Raw genomic sequence first — 21,501 nt, 5'->3', positions numbered from 1 at the left:
CAGTAAGTCTAATGAGTTCTTTGTAGAGATGTCCACTTCAATGTCAAGAATCTCATCAAAAGGTGTGTTTTTCATCTCTCAAATCTTTGCACTGCATTATGAGCTAGGCATTGTGCTTTACATCTTGTTGTAACAAGTTATGCTGCTGACATACAGCAGTTTGTTCAGCCACAAAGGGTGGGGGGGGGGAACTTCAAGTGCGTCATAAATTATTTAGTAAATATATCTTGAGGTGAAAGGTACATACAGAATGCAAGATAAATACACATCTTAAAGGGAAAATAAAAAGAAGCATAACTTGTCAACAGCTTGCAATGTGTACTGTTAACAAGTATAATCCAACCCTAGCTGGATCTTCAAATACTGAGGTCATTGTCACAAGCACAATTCCAGAAACTTCTTTTGCACTTCTCTTGAAAGCTGTGTAATGGAAATATTCTTTACGGTAAATCTTACTGTTATTGCTCTGTAATGGCAGCATTTTCCAATGTTGCCCTTACCAGTGCTAAAAGCATTCAATATCCTCTAGGTTTGAAAACATTTAGTACTAAACAGTGCTGTATGAGCAACACCAAATAGTACCATGACCAGGAAGGACAACGGTCAAACATGTCACACTGTTGCCCTTACATATTCATCTTACAATGTGAATTCTGATTGTATTTATATTCTGTTGTAAACTAGTTTTCTCTAATCAATATGAAAAGTTGAAGTTTTTTTATTACTTTTCTCTTTTCACAGAGCGTTGCTCAGGCAGCCATTGGTCCACTACTGGCATTATTCCACTGAAAGCACATTATCACTGAATAAACATGAGCTGCCAGAAATTGTGGATTTGTACAGAGGCTTTGGGAAATCTGTGAGTGGGCTTTATTGTATGTAAGACACACTGCACAAAGAAACACCACTCAATCAGCCAAAACTTAAGATTTTAAAAGTCTCTACATTTAAGCTAGCAAATGATTTTTGAGAATCTAGATCTCTAGGTTTTCTTAATATGAAAACCTTATTTGAGGGACAGTTTAGCTGTGATAACTATTTCATTCTGAAAAAAAAAATGTTTGTTTTTTAAAGGTTAGGTAATGATTAAAAAGAGTTCTTTCTACAAGCATAGAATACATATTCATATTATTTAAACAGACAGCAAACCAAAAGTGTTACTTTCCTTTCTGAAACCAGGTTAGATGTACTGGAAGGTTCCTGTGAAACACTAGAGAACACCACAACATCTTGTCTTTTTATTCTCTTTTAGCTCACTGAAATGCTCCTGCATACAAGTCTCCAATTTGCCATTATTCTTTTCTTTCATATACATTTTCAGCTTGTACATCTCTCTGTAACTAAGTCAGTTGGTTGTAAGTACATTAGTAAGTAACATGACAGTGATGGACTCAGTTGCATTTTATAAGCCCCTGGAAAGCTATGGAGTTTTCATGACCTAACAACAAACCCACACCTCTTTTGGCATTACTTTTCTAATCACAAACCCACACTTCTTTTGGCATTACTTTTCTAACCAGAACTTGTTGGATAGGATTCCAACTGGCAGAGTGAATTCACATTGCAAACATCACCCTGAAATTCGTGCTGGTAGTTTGCATGTAATATGTGCTGGAATAGACAGTATTTGTGTGGTGAAAACAGTTTACTCATTTGGCACAAAAAGATGTGATAATGCCATTCATCAGGAAAACATACAGATGGCAGTTGGATTGTTCATATTCTATATTCTCTCTCTCTCAAGTAAAGTTGTCTTGTTTGGTTTTCATGATGATTCATCTGATGCTGCCTGGTGGGCAGCTCTAGTGCTAAAAGCCCTGTGGGGACAGAGAAGACAGCCTGGCAGGCATTACAAGAGTTCTCTGATGTCCAAATTTACACTTTTAGTAAAAGCCAATATATTTCTAAATGCATTCTTGTCTGTTCTAACTTCCTTTCTGAGATCTCTCTGACATCTTTCATCCTGTTGTCATATGGAAACATTTTATGCTTCTGCTGGAACATCAGTTCATACATCTCTTTCAAAAGAAGCATAATTCTGAAGACATTTCTTGAATTCACTGTATCTACTCTCTTGCTTTGTGTATGTTCAGTGTGTGATCAAGAAAATCTGTAAGACTGACTGACAGACTGACAAACTCTACCTAATTAGTACTCACCAGATTTAGCCAGTCATCTTCAGCCCTTCAAGCAATGTTCTGCCAGTGTAAAGTCTTCCTTTTCTCCTTTCAAATACCTAAAGATTTGCCTGTGTCTGAGAGAATCATTCAATGGTATTATGTCTCTCAACAAGTCTAAGATAAATCAAACCTGAAGTGGAAAAGTGATGTGATATAAACGGCACAAAAACTAAGCATGATATAAAAAAAAGAGTGGATGTACAAGCAAAATAAGATCTGGGGGGGGGAAATGGCATTCTGAATGCTATCTTGGGGAAAAAAGAGACTTTGAAAGATTATTAAATGTTAAAAAATCCTACCAAACCATACAAATAAATTACTCATTTAAGACAGGTTGCCTTCAGAACCAGGTTATTATGACCTACACTACTAGATTAAATGGGAGTAAAATTTCTTTTAAAAGACCACTTTTTTCTCCCAGTTAGTTCCAGTTAGGACCTTTTTTTTATTAAATGAAAACAGTAACAAAATTATTTTAATACACTCCCATACAACAACTAGATAATACACCCACCAGCCACACCCACCAACACACACTGTATTTTTTCAATGTCATATACACACATACATTTGCTATGGTTATGCCAGAAATCAAGCTACAAAAATGGCTTGTCCATTACAGTACAGGGATCTACAAGAAAGGCAGGAATAAAATTCAGTTCTTGGAAGTCCCTGTTTTAACCACACCATCCCCTTTACGAATTCTCTGTAGTAAAAAAAAAAAAAAAAATACATGTTTTTATTTTCTTTTTTAAAAGAGGCTCTAACATAGGAGTAAACACTGCTGAGTTTTGAAGTCCTTTCAGATTTATGCTTGCCTAAATGTGAACAGAAGTTACCCTATAAGTTTTAGAAATACTTGGCTAGACACCAACCACTGTACTTACATAAGGCCATATAATCACCTGACACTTGTAGCTGCCTCACTGATTTTCCAAGAATTTTAATCCTCTTTTCCTGAAACTATCCCTTTAGTGAGAAAATATGTTTATTCTATTCCTTATATGCTTGCTTTGCAGACAAACATTTTCATTTATCAAGTAGGACAATAATATTTTCCATTTTCAAACATAAGAAATCAAGAGATTTCTTTACAGGGCAAAGTACAAAGTGTGTCTTGTCACATACAAGGGCCCATTCCTTAACTGTGCACTCCAAAGCTGCTTCTACACATTTCAAAGCCTTCCTACAGAATAATGCAACTTCCCAGCTCTTCCCTTCTGCCAAGCAGCCAGACCATTATGTCAGCAAGTAACGTGCACACGGTGGGCATGCAGCAGTTAGTGCACTGTGCAAAGAGCAGACCAGAGATAGCTGCTTGATGGTTGGAGGGAGATGTAGCCTGAACTTCCTATTACCAGAGGTTTTGGTTTTACAGACTGTTTAAATATATAACTAACCTGTTCATTTTGCTTAAGTTTCTATTTTCTGTTAGATATAAAATGTGACAAATAAAGTTCCTTGTCTCATTAAGCCAATTGAAGTTTTAACTGCAGACTTCAAAGAAAGAAAAATCTGTCTCTTTATTGTTTAAAGTGTTTCTGACTAGTGACTACAAAACTGGAGCTATTCATTAACAATGATTTTGGTGTCTAGTTTTTTTGCATGTGTAATTTACACTTACATCCTGTATAATAATTAAAGGCTCTAAAGTGACAACTGAATGTATTCAGAAGTGTGTGAACTACAAAATGCAGGAAGTCAGAACAATACTTCAGGGAATTACCTTCACTTTAAAAAGGATTATTGCATGCTTTTCTTACAACAGAATAATAGACAGGCTGAGTTTTGACTGCAGGAGGTCTTTGGTCCACCTTCTGATCAAAGGAGACTGAACTAGAGCAAGTTCTTCAGGCTATATCCACTCAGGTTTTTAGTATTTCCAAGGATGAAGACTCCACAAGCTCTCTGGGCAACCTGTTCCAGAGCTTGACCACCACCATGGTTAAAAATATTACTCCTATTTTTTTATTTCAGTTTGTTCTTATTGCCTCTTGTTCTGTTAATTCTTGGCAGTGGTGTCACCTTGAATTTGTACATACATTGATGGAATATTTGGAAATGTCCACCATTGCAAAACCACCAGCACAACTCCACTTCTGCTGTACAAAAGGTCACTCAAAACATCATTCACTGTCAACAACTAGTTTGTCAAAGCAAATTTAAATTCCCACCATACTCCTACACAAGCACTTCCTACTAATACTCCTGCAAGAGTTTTTTCCCCTAAAAAACATCTCTCATAACACTTCTATACTGTCTGAGGTTCCAGAAACCAGAAAGGGCTTGTCATACAAAAGGGGTGGAGGGTGGGTGATGAAATAAGCTGTGCCTAGAAAGTCAGAGAAAATTCTTAGAAAACAAGTATTACTTCTGTGGCTGCATGATACATAAAGTAGGAGGAAAAGGAGGAGAGCATGAAATCAATGGCTGGAAAGAGCCACTGACAACTCTGCAAAAACTGCCATTCTGTGATTTCCCACACTTTCCTCCCTCAACATCAGCGAAGCTGCAAAAGTAGGTACACTGTGTTGCAGCTCTGGCACAGATAGAACAGAAAGTGACTGCTCCAAGCAGCCACTGGCATCTGCTTCCTTTGTCTACATCTAAAGACAGACCTCTATGGAAATTTTTCTAGCTCAAAATGAGTTGGTGGTTTGTGGCTATGCCAGGCATTTACTGCCCTAGCACTTGTGCAGATATACTGGTTAAGACAAGAGCAAAAGGCACAAAACCATGCACATGGGCTTTATTGTACCTTGACGCGTTCTGCTCTGACACAACACAACTGGAGGCCACCAAAGGATGTGTTAAGGAAACTTTCCTGTCTGACCATTCAGAAGCCACTCTGTCAGTTACTCTCATGCCACCCATGCTGGCACTGAGGTCCCTTTGCAGCCACACATGCCACTCTCACACAGTCACACCAGGTTTCCCTATTGGCTCAACTCCAGGTTTCCCATAGCAGAGTCTCAGACTTCTGGATCCCTCAAATACTTTAATCATGGTGCAACAACAGAATAACAGCTCGAGCTGCTGTTGCCAAGAAGGAGCTCCAAACAAAGCTGGGGTTTTATACCCTCACAGTCAACGCACAGGAAGATCTGGAGATCCTCAGCTCCTGCCGTGTCTCTGAGTGTCCGGTGCCCTGGCTGGCACCACAGGTCCCCGTGCCCTTTGCTGTGCAAAGGTTGGTTCCAGTTCATGGCCTCTTGTCTGGGGCTCTCACCACCAGAGCTGAACCCGGAGCTGGCACTGCAGCTGCTCACAGAGCTACCAGCACTGAGTGCATTCCGTTCCTCAAGAGCTAGAGCACGTCAGGCCAGGAGTCAGTTCCCTAAAAGCACGTACAAGTGTAGGAATATTTCTCTGTGTGAGCATAAGCGAGTCCACATTCCTGCCCAACACCTGAAACATCCACCATCTCTAATATGATCGAAGCTTTGGTGGCCCAGAACTCAGATGCCTCCCACGAGGATTATGCAGATCAAGAATTGGAACTGTCAAAATCTGATGACAAACCAAAATAAAGTAAATATAAAGGTGCAGTTAGTAAAATTCCTACCTAACTGAAACAGTTATGCATAATAGAATGAAAACAGTTTAAAAAATAATCTGTTGTTCCCTGTCACTAAAAAAAATTCTTTATTATTTTTGCTGTGTTCAATAACTGTACTGTTCCACTGAAAACCTCAATACAAAATGCAGTTCTTAAAGCTTTATGGCCAAACTTTTCGTACTAAATAATTGCTTGAAACGTTAGCAGAAATCTCTAATGTCCTTTATTTGCACTTTCCTAAAAGTGCAGTTTTTTTGCATTCAAATGCATGTTGCTTTTGGGATGCACTATGCATGAAAGAAGTTATTAAAAATTGTTTACAATGTTAGACCATTAGTTTTGTGCAAATAGAGCTGACTTTAGTTTCTTGCTTGAAAGATTTTTTGACAAATAATGTAGTTGTTAACTGCCAATTTTCTAGTGGGAAAATGAAACATCATTTCAAACTACCATTTTTTTTTTCTCTACCTCATCTGAAAAATTGTTCCCAACTAGTTTATTAAACACTGAATAAATATATCTCCCACTCAGAACATTTACCAAGTCAAGCAGGAATTTAAAATTCCTTTCTTCTAAGGGCCAAGCCTGCAGGAAAACATCTGCCTGGAGATATATGAATCTTCTTCTTCATCATGAGAAACACATTCTGGCCAGAGAATTGAGCTCGTAAAGCACAACGAGCACATCAAACCCTTCTAAAATTCCCGGATGGTACCATCCTAAAACAGAAAACACTGAGAGTTGAATTTACATGAAATAAAGCATATTATGTCTGTTGTTCCAAAAGAAATAAAAGTAATTCCAGATTTTTAATAAAAATAATTCCAAATTTTTAATAATCCAGGATGTGTATTTGTTTGTCTGCAACTTGACTGAGTGGGCAAAAATTTAAAAAATAACTTTTGTTCTATATGGAATGAAAGAAAAACAGAAATTGGATGCTGCCTTATCAAAAGAACTTCTTAATCTCATTCAGCACTATCTAACACCTTCCATGATAACAGTGGAATTTTTAATAATCATTATGATTTTGCTTCACAATTTTTAATTGCCCTTGAGCATCTTCACAGACTCTTTTGCTAAGGCCTAATCCTTACTCCAGGAGCCAAGCAGTGGAACTACAAGATGGTATCTCCACTGTAGGAGAAATAGCAGTGTCTTCTCAAAGCATTTAAAGCAGGAATACAGGCGAGCACAGGTAATACTAATGGCACTAACACAGGTAGCTTTGGAGGGAAGCTCACACACTTGATAATAAGTTCAGAAGATCCTTTCCTTTTCTATAACCTTTAATATGCAATGGTGATCCTGACCAGAAGACCACTGTGCACCAAGGAGCTGTGAACCCCAGGTTCATGCTGCATGTCCAGCCTGGCCTTCAAGCCCACATTGGGCAGCACATGCCCTTGGCTGCAGGACAAACCCAACCAGCAGCTCCCACTTGGTACCAGTGACTCCATCTGCACGTCCTTCCCCTGATCTAAAAGTGCAGCAAGCAGTTTTTAAGTGAACAACCTTTCTGGTACACAATACAAATTATGAATCAATCAATCAATCAATCAATCAAGCTGTTGACTCGTAGGAAATTTTTGGAATGCAGAAAAGCACACTGCACCACTTTTACAACAGAAGTCCAAACAGGGGTAAAAGTAGTATTTTTTAATTTTTTTTTTAAGATTTAAAGCACTTATTACTCTCTTCATTTAAAACTCCTTTTTTTTTCAGATAATGCTTAAAGAAGCTAATGGAAAGGCAATTTAAAAAATATATTTAGATATTTAATATGTAAATATTTTTTTCACAGGTACATGTATATATATATTTTGGTGTATATATTTTATTTTAATAGACTAATAATATGAGAATTGTAGGAATAAGATATGCAATAGAATCAATAGTGGAAGGGAAGGTATAATCCAGTATCCTGTAAACTAAAATTAAACAAAAAAAAATCAAGTAACTTAAACTTCTAAGACAAAAACGTTGTACAAGTCCATACTTCAAAACAACAATAAATCTAACTATAGGCATTGTTATTTCTTATGTAAATCACCTTAAAATTGTCATTTCAAAGCAAGATTTCTTAATATAGTCATTCCATGGAGAAACTGTTATTTGCAGTAAGAATTGATAAAGGCATTACATCTATTTGGATCTACAGAAAGGAGGCTATCATTGCAAAATGAAGCAGTACCAAGACTGAAGACTTGTTTCAAATTTATTAATGCATATTATCGCCCATATGCTTCTGTCTGGGCCAGGAAAGGAAGGATCAGAGGTTGCTTAGAGTTAACACTGTGCTCCCAAAAAGGCTGCGGACACAGGGAAATCTGAGCTATTGTACAATATGAACACAACCTATATTTTTCTTTAAGTGATGCCAGAAAGTAGGAAAGTAGCTACATCCATGACTTGCCAACTTTACAACACTGGCAAAGAGGTGATTTCAAGAAAAAGAGGGACATCTCAGTCCCATTAGTATAAATATACTCAGTCCCATTATATAAATACACACGTAGGATGTCTTTGAAAAATATACTTTCAGTTTTGCTTCTTCCTTCCCAGTAATTACTTATTCTACCCAAACTTCCCTGTACAAATACTTAGTAATTTTTCTTACAATGTAAATCTTTTACAAAGAGAAAGACTTCTGGATAGAAAAAGACTATATGCTGATGCCTTCTTTGCTTCATTCTTGACAGGCAAGCTCTGCTATGTTGTAATTTATCAGCAAATGGCTTATTCAGAAACCTTTCGTTCTGATGTATTACTGTTTACTTTACCAGAACAGTTTACTTAGCTACTATGTCTAAGATATGACTCAGCCCTACAATCATTATAACCTGCTTTTAAACCTGAAATCAATTACTAACTATTAATTTTGTTAATGGTGCTGCAGAACTCAAAAATTCTGGGAAACTGTTACCCCCAGGAATTAGTCCTGTAAACACCAGAGTTTTCCACAAACCATTTTTATTAAGGTGATCCAGGTACCAAGGAAAAGAACTTTTGAGAACATTTTTTTTAATGAATCACAGAATCATGCAGGTTGGAAAAGACCTCTGAAATCTTTGACTGATCACCACCTTGTCAACTATATCATGGCATTAAGTGCCACGTCCAGTTGTTTTTTGAACACTTCCATGGATGGTGATTTCACTGCCTCTCTCAGCAGCCCATTCCAATGTTTAAAAACAACAAAGAAAAATGTGGCACAGCTTCTATTTTTACAATTAATAATAAATATTTACATCTAGTCTACCTAGTTAACTTTTGGCTTAAATTTATGGCCAGGAATCGAGGTGTTAAATCAGTACCAGCAGGAAGATGAAATATTACAGGAACCATGAAACTTGAAAGAGTGAGCCATACATCAAATCTCCACAGCTGAGAGCACCAGAACACAAACCAAGTACTTTGTAACAAGAAGGCTCTACAGTATGTCACAAAGAAAAATTATGGCAACAGCTTGTCAGGTTTGCAGCTCTCCAGTGAAGGGCAAGCATGAACTGGGAGTAAGGCAGGGCTCTCAGGTGATCTATCAATACCAGCATAGCCAATCACAAACGTAAAACAGATCCAGCACGTCAGCAAACCCATGAAAAACCCAGTAGGATAAGCTGTTCACCTAAAAAAATTGTGATTTTTTTTTTTACTAGAGGTAGAACTATGAAGATGAATAAAATATATGATGTGATTTTAAAAATACTCTCATAGGCATGGGCTTATCAAAGTCTTTCAGCCCTTGTGAAACCCTTCCTGGACAATCAGAAATTGAGGGATGCAAATCATTAAAAAAGATCCCTAAAATGCAATGGTTACATATAATATGACAAGGACAGAACATATCACATAGAATCCTTTTGGGATGGGCTACTTACCACAGAGCCTCCTGTGAGCAAGTGTCTAGCCTAGTCTCAGTATGACCGAAACTTGTTATAATTGCATGGACAAATTGTGTACAATATACATTTGAATTTAAAAAAAAAAAAAAAATGTTGCATTGCATTTTCAGAAATGGAAAAAAATTAAATGAAATCTTCTTTTGTCTCTAGATAGAGTATTTATGGACAACAGCCAAAGACCAGATACTCAATTATTTTCTTCTATAAACACGGTGAAGGAAACGTATAGGTGGGAGAAAGACTGAAATACAATGTTCTGTACACAATCATGCTGAAATGAAGAATCTGAGTGCTCACTTCTCTCCTGTATGATCCTGTGCTCCATTGAAAAACATTGGTCTAATGGAGAGTAATGGTCTCCCAATTGTACCCTGTCATCTGGTGTCTCTGGCAGAAGTAAAATAAAGGTGTACATTTCCTGTAGCAGGTTTGTAGGAGAGGTTGAAAAGATGTGGTTGTGATATCTCAGCTTACAGACACGCTCTCCCCATCTCACACAATGTGCTGCTGGTGATGCTACTAATGTTCAAGAAGCAAACAGAACATGGGTTACAGTAGTAGGTACAAGCCAAAGTAGAAAAAGAATATTGAATAGTCAGAATAAACAGTAAAATTCATTTTGCTGCTAAAAGGTAAACTATTGCCAATAAGGTGATTTAATTAGGTGTATTCTCCCTGTGATTAAAGTAGCTGCTTTTTGTTTAGTTCATGTTCTTACATAACACTATATTTAGTAAAGAGTACTAGTCACAGAGTTTTGAAGAAAAATCATGTATTTCCTATTCTCTTTGATACAAAATATTTGCCCAGTGCTCTAAAACCTCTGAAGGAAGGACACCCACTAGACAAGGAAAAAATAGATATACATGCAAAAACTCTATGGAACTCTATGAATGAGAAATATCTACGACACAAGGAGCAGCTGCTCCTCTGATCCAAAAGAGTTAACCTAAGAAGAATAAGTAAACACGAATTTTGTAACTTTAATAACTTCTTCGGAATTTTAAAAGATTGCTAACTATTTTATCATTATCTAGATTTATTTAGACTCAGCAATTTATCTAATACTAGCAGCAGTCCAATCCAGTAATAACAAATGGAGGGCTTTTCCCTACTATAACTAGGCTGCCAAGTATTTTCTGATTTCTATATGCATTTCTTAAGATATATTTTAATTGACTGAAACCCTAATTGCGCATTTATTATTGAACATCCAGAAATGAAAGGTTTTGTCCAAGAAGCTAGATATCAAGCATAATAAGCTTTTTTCCTTCCTTCTACTTTGGTTGAAGATTTGATTTTACAATACAGGCATACCTTAATGCAACTATGATGCAATAACTCTAATTTTCCTTGTATAAGAATGAAGAGCAATAATTATTAAAAATTCAAAGAGACTGCTCCTATTTGGCAAACTATATTCAACACCAAATGTATCTCAATATTATTTATCTCAGAGAACAATCATTCAGAGATACAAAACATCCAGCTTGACAACAAGGAATATATTAGAGAATATATATATTTTATCAGGAAATACATTAGAAAATATATAAACAGATACCAACATAAATTGTTCTTTAAATACCAAGTTAGAATATAGAACACATGTCCAAAATCATTACCTTTTCTTTTGTAATACATTATTTTTAAAGCAATCAGCCTGTATTTTTTCTGTAGAGTGAATACATAAAAAGTCAGAAAAAATTTGTGAGATATTCAACATAACTGTTAGCCAACAACTTTCAGCTGAAGGAAAACATACATTAAAATTGCTGACTTATTTGCTTTTTGCACACTTCCTTAATAAGCAAGTTTTATTTAAAAAATAAAAAAGCCTTCTTTAATTGAAGCCTTTTCAGTACTTTCTTGGCTATTATTTCAATTTCTGTTCATTATTCAGTTACAGTTCTGCACAAAGAGCTCCTGCACTTTATCTCTTTAAATTTAGTACTTCACACTGTAAGTGCATTGCTCTTTGAATAATTACGATTTATATTAATAGGAGCACATTTTCCAGTGAATATTTAGCTATTTTATAAATCTGTAGATTATATGCATCTTTCCTACCAAGCAACAATGGCTGAAGGAAAGAGTCTGATCAGTCCAAGGTTTCTCTTCCTGAAGGAAAGACAATTATGATTCATGTCATATCTGGAGCTGTTACTTTTTAAAGCTGGAATAATTTAAAATAAGACCTTCTTGATCACATTTTTAAGTTTGTAGCCTTGCACATGTAGAAGCATTCAGCTATACTTTAGAATCTACAACCACATATTATCACATATGGGAAAAGAAAAAATACGATGAACATGAAAACAGGGAAATGAGAGACTCCATTTATTAGTGTTTCCAAGATAGTCAGTTCCACAGTTTCAAAGTATAATTACCAGACTTACCAAACCCCAGAAATGCAGCAGCATTATTGCAATTCCTTAGAAACTTAAGTCAGGCCACAACACAGATAACACAGCATGCTTAAAATTCACAGCTTAGAGTCCTCCTAACTGTAGGATCCAATTACCATTCTGTTAAAAAAAAAAAAAAAAAAGGAATGAGGAGCAGGGCTTGCAGTATTCTGTTAAATCACAGCCAGTTTAACATAAGGAAAATGAGAAAACAAGCACCTCCGATACAGTAACCCATTGTTTGTGTTTCCCCATTAAACACAAAAGATGCAAATCTATACAGGGCAGAAAAGTGATCCTACCCAGCAAGAGACAGGGCTATTGAAAACAAAGATGATCCTGCCCTGTTCCTGTTAAAAGTCATGCCCCAATGAAGCAAAGAATTCTGTTGTCTGTAGGAACAGAAATGATGTGCAAGAATTATCCTTGTATTGATAATCTAACAGAGAGATTGTTAAATAAAAGGTTATTCCACCTCTCCGTCTTTCATGTTAAAAGCAAGCAACAACAACAAACTAAGAATTGCAGAATGCGAATCTGTGCCTGGTGTGGCCTGTGACAGAATAGCATCCTTGAACTTTTCAGCTGAAGGCTGCAAATGGCTGAATGTGAAATAAGTGCCTAAACTGCTCTAGTGGCCGCACGCTGACTGTGCACAAAAGCAAAATCTGAGACACTCTAAAGATACAGATTACAATCAAGGAAAAGCCTTGTGATTTGAGGCACTCCTGGGTTAGACAGTAGCTGCATGAGCTGCAATCTCATTTTTGACTTAGGAACCTGAATTCTCCATAAACCTTGCCTTAGGTATTTAAGTCCCTTATTGGATCAAGCCAATAAACTCTCTGTCTTTACCTAAGTATTTTAGATCCTATTATGTTTTGCCTCCCTTTTTATTTTTAATGAGATCTTTATCTTCCTAACATGTAGTTAACTATTTATCCCTATGTGTGGTCATTTTTTCTCATATTAGTGCATACATAATTACCGTGTAACTAAATAACATACTATTGGGCTGGTTTCTTTCAAAAGTACTGAGAATTGATAGCTCAAATTTTCTCAAAGGGAATTAAGATCCCTTGGAAAATTCACACTGCAGTGTTGTACAGTAATGCTAGAGACAGTAGTAGCAGTCTAGCTTTGTTCAGTTCAAATTAACTTCTGAGACCAAGCTGTAAATGCAGCTTTGTGGCCACTCATAACTAAAAATTACTCAAAGCCAACTTCTGCCTACCACTGTGTTGCACAAACAAGGGTTAGTGTTTGTTTAACTGCAGTGATGCTGAGCATTTTTCCATTTAAAAATCTCTCTGCTGGAACTATCTCACTAAAGCCCCAAAAGTCTACTAAGCAACACAGAACAAACTGAAACAAAACAAAACCAAGTTGGTTTTGAGCATTACTTCTTAGCCAGGGCTGAAGTGACTCAAACTTCAAGCATCAATTTTAATGACTTTTAACTACTTTAGGAAAAAAATAAATACCATAAAGCTGAGGCAAAATATTTTTATTCATGGATGAAGAAGTAAAAAAAGTTTTTCTAAACAGATCTGCTTCTAGAAGTTGGAAATTACTGTGGATTCTCAAGAAAAACTTGATTTTCTCTAATATGTATATATCATTACTAATTTTGCATCTCATGTTTTTATGTGAGGAGGGCTGGAAGCCAGAACTGCAAGGTCCTGGTTGCTGATTCAGTAGAAATTTGTAAGTTTTTTAACTGCAGCTACAGACACATGGCAGGAGGCTATTGCTATGGAGCCAGGAGCTGACCTTTGACAAGAAATGGATTTCCCAAAATCACTTTCTTGTTCCACAACAGGGACTTTACCAGATTAGAGGCATGTGGGGACTAGTCCCATGGTAGAGCTATTCTGGAAATATACAGAAACCACTAATGCTATCTTCATGCATGTTTGGAAGATGCTTCTCATGAAAACTTACCCATGTTTTGTCAGATTATCTGAATAAATACTCTTCTACAAAGCATTGCCTTCCTGATTGATGGGTATGGGTAACTTTTTTTTTTTTTTTCCTTTTAATTTGAGAAAATGTTTCACTGGAAAATTTCAACTAACAGTAACAGAAGCTGCAAATTCATTTCACATATGCTACCTTGGTCACCAACTGGCATGGTAAATAAGTGACAATTTATAATGCACAGCAATCTGAAGCTGTTCCCCAGCAGTTAACACATGGAAGGCATGACTATGTATGAACTGTTTGCAGGTTGTTATGTTGCACACTTTCCTTCTGAAACAATTACAGAAAATATTATTAGAGAGATGTCAAATGTCTCAGAGAAGTATTTGGCGTGGCCATTTTCACAAGGCTGTTTATACTGGGGTTTTGCTGGTTTCTTGTGTAAGGATTTTTAAAAAATAATAAAATGGTATTCAACAAAAATTTTATCAGTAGCAATAAGCTTATTTCCCATAAGAGGATTCAACTTCAGCTCAACAGGTCTTTTCCCATTTAGAGCAATCACCAAAGGTATAAGCACAGCCTGCTTTGTCCTTCACTGGATCCACCTGAAGTGGAACGTGCCCAATTCAGCTAAAGCAGTGAGAATGGCAGAACAGTCATTTAGGAGTGAAAAGCAAAAGGTAATGGTTTAAATAGTCACAATCTCTGGGAAGTCCCCAGGGCCATGCATGCCTTGCAGAGGCAGGGCAGCAGCCATGAGCACTTCCTCCCTGGTGTGCTACTAAATGAAGCTCAAGGTGGCTAAACTTGGATTTTGCTGCCTTCTCTCCCCACCCAATTTTGGCAACCACGGAAGTAGTGGCTAATATGCCTCTCTATGGCTCCATGAGGTGGGTATGGATATTTTGCTGCACTGACAGCAGCTACCTTCTCCGTCAGTCCTGCCAGTGTGTTGGGTATCCTAACCTGAGCATAGGGTTAGGATGCCTTATTCCTGCTGTCTTTCAAAGGAAGAGGTTGTTCCCTCTCCTCACACTTCTCCAAAGTCTTCTTCCCCAGGTGAGTTTGTATTTTTTCCAAGGACCTGGGGGATTTTTTAATTGTGGTCCTCGTGACTTTGCAACCATTCCTTCATTGTCCTGCTGAGAAGAGACACACTGAAACTTTCACTGTGTAACAATGACTGAGACTAAGGAGTGGAGTCAATAGTTGAAAAGTTTAGGTAGCAGTTTGTCAATTATTCTTCTATTTACTAACTTGTTTCCTACTGATTAACTGTTTTCTGTTCTTCAGACTGAATCCAGTCCCTTGCTATAACAGCTTAACGCGTCAGATAATCCCTGTCCTGGCATTAACAAGCACTGTTTGACAGCCTGTAAATCCTCCCACTGTTTCTCAGAAACCATCCCATAATCTCACTTCAGATTCTCAGAAGTATTCTCCTAATCTAAATTTCTTTTAGTCATTTACTTCATCATTTTTCTTACGTGTAACTTGCTATCTGTTCTCATAAATCACTTACATAGGGCAATCATGTCCCCTCTCCATCTTCATTTTGGCAAGACAGTGGGGGAGCAAGCATTTCTCCAATTCTTGTTGTATGGTAAATCTGTTCCAAATTATCTTTTTCTTCCTTCAGTTAGTTACACTTCCTCTTTTTTTACAAATAACCTGATCAGAACTGTCTGTTGTGTGTGACTCTGTTCACCAGAGTCACACAGAGCACAGTGAGTAATTCCTTATCTCAACAGTAAAAAAAAAAAAGTCTAGGCTGCTATCAGATTTTTTTTATAGCTTCCTGTTCTTTCTCATCTTCTAGCATTTCCCGTTAATAAACTCTCAGGATCTAGCAATCATTTTTCTCAATAGATGTACATGGTTTGGCACTTGCATGACTACAATTCTTCCATTTCTACTACCCCAGTAGTCACACAGGTTGGTTTCTTTCTGTCTGACATTTTTCTCCTCAGTTTATTGACATCACTTTCTTACTTGCTGCCAAACCAAAAGATCAATTTCCTGCCTTTTTGTGCCAGGGTCACTGATGAAAATATCAAGTAAAATTAGTACTAAAGCTGATCCTCAAAAAATGCATATGAAATGTGTTTCCAGACAGGAAGCTCTTCATGATCCATTTCCATAGGCTTTTAACAGGATCTTTCGGACACACTTTTTAGCAATTCCATCTTACTCTGTTTCAGTCAAAATTCTCCATGTGGCTCATTATACCATCTGCTTTACTTGGGTCCAAAGAGATGAGAGCCTGAGAACTGCCTGTCTGCAGAATATAATTTCCATTACAAGAACAAAAGCAGACTTTAGGTTGACTTTAATCTATGTTAGGTAAACTCAAGGGTTATGGGTTATGGTATTCATGTTTGCTTCATATCTCTCATTAGTTTTTCACTTGAAAATGTGCTCTACATCCCTAATGTACTATTGAGGTAGCTTAATTGTCTATACTTGGTGAATGCCTTTTTCTTCCTTCTTGTAAGCAATACTGTGCTTGCTGATCTGCAGCCAGTGTCCCAGATTTTTTTCTCAGATCATCTGACGGTCACGGCTGTCAGTTCTGTCACATTTGGAAACTTAGTCAGCTCAGCCTCCCCTAGCTGAGATTTTATGTCGTTAGATAAAATCTGGTCTAAACTTTCATTCCTTTTCATCCCTGAGGTCAATTTTTGTCATTTGTATTTTTAAGACAAGTATTGCTGCCATCATCATCATCATCAAAGTGAGAGAAATCTCATTCAGACAAATCTCAGAAGTGTCACATTGGATCTACTGAAAACAAGTAGTCTCTAGTTGGAGAGAAAAAAAAATCAGTCCCTAACATTGGTATGTTAAGACTCAAAACAGTTGTTTTTGGAGATGAGATTAGACTTGTCAGCACCACAGACAAACTAGGATTCTGGTAACTGGGAAAGAAGAAAGGGGACGAGCATCTCCTGAGTTCTGGGTGTCACTGCTCCAAATCCAAAATCATCCAGCAGGAGCGAGCTCCTCAGGGCTCTCTTGACAAAGCGGGCAGACACCTCCAAAACAGTAATTGAACCAAAAATGAGGACATAGAATCAGAGTATCATTTAGGTTGGAAAAGACTTTTGAGATCAAGTCCAACTGTTAACCCAACACTTCCAAGACTACCACTAAACCACGTTCCTAACTGGCACATCTACGTGTGGTTTAGACCCTCCATAGATGGTGGGTCCACCACTGCTCGAGGCAGCCTGTTCCAATGCTTGACCATCCTTTCAGCGAGGAAAGTTTTTCCTATAGCAAATTTATACCTCCCTTCGGGCAACTTGAGGCCATTTTCTCATTCTCTTGGTTGTTTCTTGGAGAAGAGACCGACCTCTACCCCCAGAGCATTGATCAAAATACGAAACCAAACTTGTCCCAGTACTGAGCCCTGGGAAACCCCACTAGGGACTGGCTGCCAAGTGGATGTCACTCTATTCACCACCACTCTCTGGGCCTGGCCATGCAGACAGCGTTTCAGCCAGGAACAGTGCACCTGTCCAAGCCATGAGCAGCCAGTTTCTCCAGGAGAAGGCTGTGGGAAACAGTGTCAAAGGCTTTACTAAAGTCTAGGCAGACCAGATCCACAGTCTGTCCCTTATCCACCGGCAATTTCCATACTATTATGCTATGAAGCAGAATTCAGATTTCACGCTGAACTGAAGGGAAATCCCAATGAGCACTTGACTGTTTGTTAATTAGCAGTTTATTTAGACAGCTAAAAACTGGTTTTGTGCAGCAGAAGTCACTGCATTTAACACATTTCATGAAAATGCTAGAATTCTTGCCTTTGCCAAAAGAAAAAAATCTGAAATAAATCTTGTTCATTTAAAATTCTTTTCCTTTTGGAAAGACTACTCTCTGGGATGAACTCTAGTACCCTCAGCTGCTCCTTGTAGGACTAATTTTCCAGACCCTTCACCAGCTTTGTTGCCCTACTCTGGACTTGTGCCAGCACCTCAATGTCCCTCTTGTAGTGAGGGGCCCAGAACTGGACACAGCACTTGAGGTGGGACAACAGTGCTGAGGACAGGGGGACAATCAGTGTCCTGGTCCTCCTGGCCACACTAGTGCTGACAGTCTAGCCCTGTTCAGCTCACCATAACTAACTTCTGAGACCAAGCTGCAAATGCAGCTTTCTGACCACTCCTAACCAAAAAAAAAAAAAAAAAAAAAAAGTCAAAACCAACTTTTGCCCACCACTACATTGCACAAACAAGGATCTGTTTTACTGCAGTGATGCTGAGCATTTTTCCATTTAAAAATCTCTCTGCCAGAACTATCCCACTAAAGCCCCAAAATTCTACTTAACAACCATGAAAACCTGAAACAAAACAGATCATAGTTGGTTCTGAGCATTATTGCTTAACCAGGGCTGAAGGAACTCAAGCATTATCAGCTAAGGTCTTCAAAAACCATTCAAGAATTTTAAATATGGCTTGATATTTCTTTTTTTTTTTCTAGAAGAAATTATATTTAAGTGTTTCTTGGTAGAACAAATAGTTTTCAGGAATATTATGCTTTTCTAAGTATGACTCTTATTTGCCTAATCTAATCTTTCTCTAATTAATTTTATTTTGCCTTTGCTACACATATCTTTGCAAAAAGTTACAATAGCTGGGTAACTAGCATTTACCTTCAAAGAAAAAGAGGAGAAACAGCCAGAAATACATTCTTTCTCTTAGAATACAACTACATCCTTTGGGTTAACTTCTTTGTGGGGTGTATGCCTAGGGCCTGTAAAAATGGGGCTTGGCTCCAGATTTCCAGTATGTAGGTATTAATTTTTAGTTCCACTGCCTGTTCCCTGATCTGGGTTGGTCTTGCTTTACTTTGTTTATACTGCTGTTGATTTCTGAAGACCTTGAATCAGAATCATTGTGCTTAATTTACCAAAAGTGGGGTCAAATACAACTTAAACCACTGTTTTATTGTCATCTCATGTCTAATTGGGTTGCACAATCTATGCATACAAGGAATTGCTTGGAAAAAATCCAACCAATACCTTAAAAAGCCTAAGAAAGGAATTACTTCTACCTCACTATACTGAAGGCACAGTGCTTTGCAGGTACCTTTCTGAATGAGAACCACCAACTTCCATAACCAGCAGTACAATACCACTCTACAGCAGGAAGGGACTGTCCCTGAAGTCATTCTTAGAATGGCCCACATGAACTGCACAATGACAAGGCTTTGTTGTTTTAAAATATCATTTATCTGACCCTACAAGCAGGGAAAAAAAAAAAAGGATTTTTGTGTGTGCTATTTTAATGGAGTGGTGGTGGAGCTGCCTGTTATCTAATCTTGAAAATGTCTTTTTTTCCTCTCTTACATAACTATCACATCCTGATGGTAACACAGTGAAAATCTTGAAATTTGAGGGCTTTTTCCTTGTTTAGTTAAATATGCCAAAGGTGGAATAATACACCAAAACCAAAGCTCAAAGAATCAACTGTAGTTCAAACATAAAAGAGTGTTAACATTGGGTATGATCATAGTCTAACTAGGCCCATCATTTCCAACGCAGATAAAAAATAATGTCTAGAGAATAAGGACCAGGTGAATATATAATCTAGCTTCCTTGTAAATAATCTCCCAGATGTCAGACATTTCTACAACTGGTGAGAGCAATAAAAAATGTCAGGCTCCCTACCCATCTATTCATCCATCCTACTTCAAATCCCTTGTTTCACTGTTTCAGTTTTGCAGGGAAAGATGATGGGAAAAACCTCAATTCTTCTGCTCCAAGATGCTAATGCTGGCAAAGCCATGAGTATTTTGTGCCTTTACACTGGAAATTATGTAAAACAGCTGATTGCATTGATTGCACTTATGATTGCTTGAATCACTAATATATGAACTTTAAGTAGAAACACTAATGTATGAACTTTTATAGGAATCATTGGAAGTGGCAATGGTGGAAACATGTTTTCATTTCTACTGTTTTAAATTGTTTCATCAGAGGACAGCCTTACTGTCCTAATTCAAATCCCACAAGCCCCTGGGGTTTGTCCTGTTTTATTTTTCTTCTGTACTTCCAAGAGTAATCTAATTTGAAATGCAAAATAAACTACTGTTTAACAGTACTTCTTTCAGAGTTTTACTTTTGTCCAAATTGGCTAAGTCAAATACTTTGTGAGGGGTCAACTCACGCTTGACATGTCCACACCAGAATCCATAATCCATTAAAACCATTCATAATAATTCAAAGCAATTCTCAACATCCCATCACAACTCAAGTTCACACTACAGATATCTATTTTACTTTGATCCTTAGACTTCCATTTCCTAACTCACTCAGTTTTTAAATTAATTACTGTAAGAGTCCATCTTTCCTATCCATGTTTAAAATATACCCATGGTGCCTTCATGCTTCAATTACCATAACATGTTTTTTCTTTGACTTTAGGAACTTGAAAGCCACTGGCAAAGGATGAAGCTTAAAGTTGAGGTCAGACAAAACACCTGGATGTAAATCCAGATGTGTTATTGGTTATTTCCAATCATGCCATCTTTGCCTACAGCTCTCTTAACAACCTTTAGCATCATCTTCCAGCCTGCCATACATGGAATACAGCTGAAGATAAATATAGCTTTGCTCCCTTCGTATGGTCATATATTAATTTTCCTGATGTGCAAGCTTTGCTTGGAAGGTTTTAAAGGTACTGCTATATTTATCTGAAACGTCTGGATTTATGACAGCCTTCTAACGTTAAAAAAAAAAAATAAGGCATTGTAACAATAATAAATACATAGCACTTATGCAATAGGCTTCAAGCTTCCATTAGAGGCTGGCGTTCACCTGGAGAGCCCAAGCATTTCCCCACCGTGACTACTTTAGGCGAAACAGATCGGGTGCTTCCCCGCAGAGCCCGCCTCTGTTGCACGCTGGCGGGGAGCGCGGCTCGCTGCCCGCCGGGCTGTGACGGCACAGCGGGCGCGTCCGACCCGTCCTGCGAGGGCTGGGAACACTCGGGGAGAGAGCGGGGGAAACAAACCCTAAGGACAAAGAGCTTTTCCCCAACCTTGTAACTTTTATCTTATCGTGTCCTCCATTAAAAGACTAACAAAGAAGGAAGAGGGGCAAGCTCAAGCGGCCCAAGACGAGTGCGAGTAGCAGCCGCAGAGAGGGCGACGGGCACCCGCCGGGTGATGCCTCCGGGACCACGGCAGCTACAGACCCCCGTTCCCCGCTGCAGAACCCTCTCCCCGCCCCGGCGGCTCTGTCCCTCTATCCCTGCCTCCCCCACAGCCCTGCTAGCGCCCGACCCTCACCACGGCAGCCGCTCCCCGGAGTCAACCCGCACGGCTGTCCCTCTTCCCCTGCCAGCCACCCCCGGCCCGGCCGGGGCGCTCCCCCCTCCCCGGTGCCGGGCGGGCTGCGGGGGGTTCCGGGCACCGCCGCCCCTGAGCACGGGCGTTCCCGGGCGTTCCCGGACGGGCCCGGCCCGCCCCGTCCCCCCCACGTGACCCCGCGCCGTTGGCGGCGCGCGCGTGGAGCG

General features: G+C 38.5%; 1 protein-coding gene across 3 annotated transcripts in view; it reads right to left on the bottom strand.

Annotated features, from left to right (window-relative positions):
- Positions 1 to 21,410, bottom strand: part of TRMT9B (tRNA methyltransferase 9B (putative)) — a 114,066-nt gene extending 92,656 nt beyond the window's left edge. The window contains exons 1-2 of one of the 3 annotated variants that reach the window (XM_053941258.1): positions 21,275 to 21,410; positions 12,044 to 12,172 (exon numbers count right to left, since the gene is read on the bottom strand). The gene's annotated coding sequence lies outside the window, so the exon portion shown is untranslated. Of the gene's footprint in view, positions 1 to 12,043; positions 12,173 to 20,751; positions 20,866 to 21,274 lie in introns of those variants that run through there. The other 2 variants (XM_053941259.1, XM_053941260.1) reach the window with 2 other exon arrangements.
- Positions 21,411 to 21,501: the final 91 nt, after the last annotated feature.

The sequence above is a fragment of the Vidua chalybeata genome, chromosome 4 (genome assembly GCF_026979565.1).
Source record: "Vidua chalybeata isolate OUT-0048 chromosome 4, bVidCha1 merged haplotype, whole genome shotgun sequence".
NCBI classification, from domain to species: domain Eukaryota; kingdom Metazoa; phylum Chordata; class Aves; order Passeriformes; family Viduidae; genus Vidua; species Vidua chalybeata.
The sequence above is the reverse complement of the archived record's forward strand: the minus strand, read 5'-3'. Positions and strand labels throughout refer to the sequence as shown.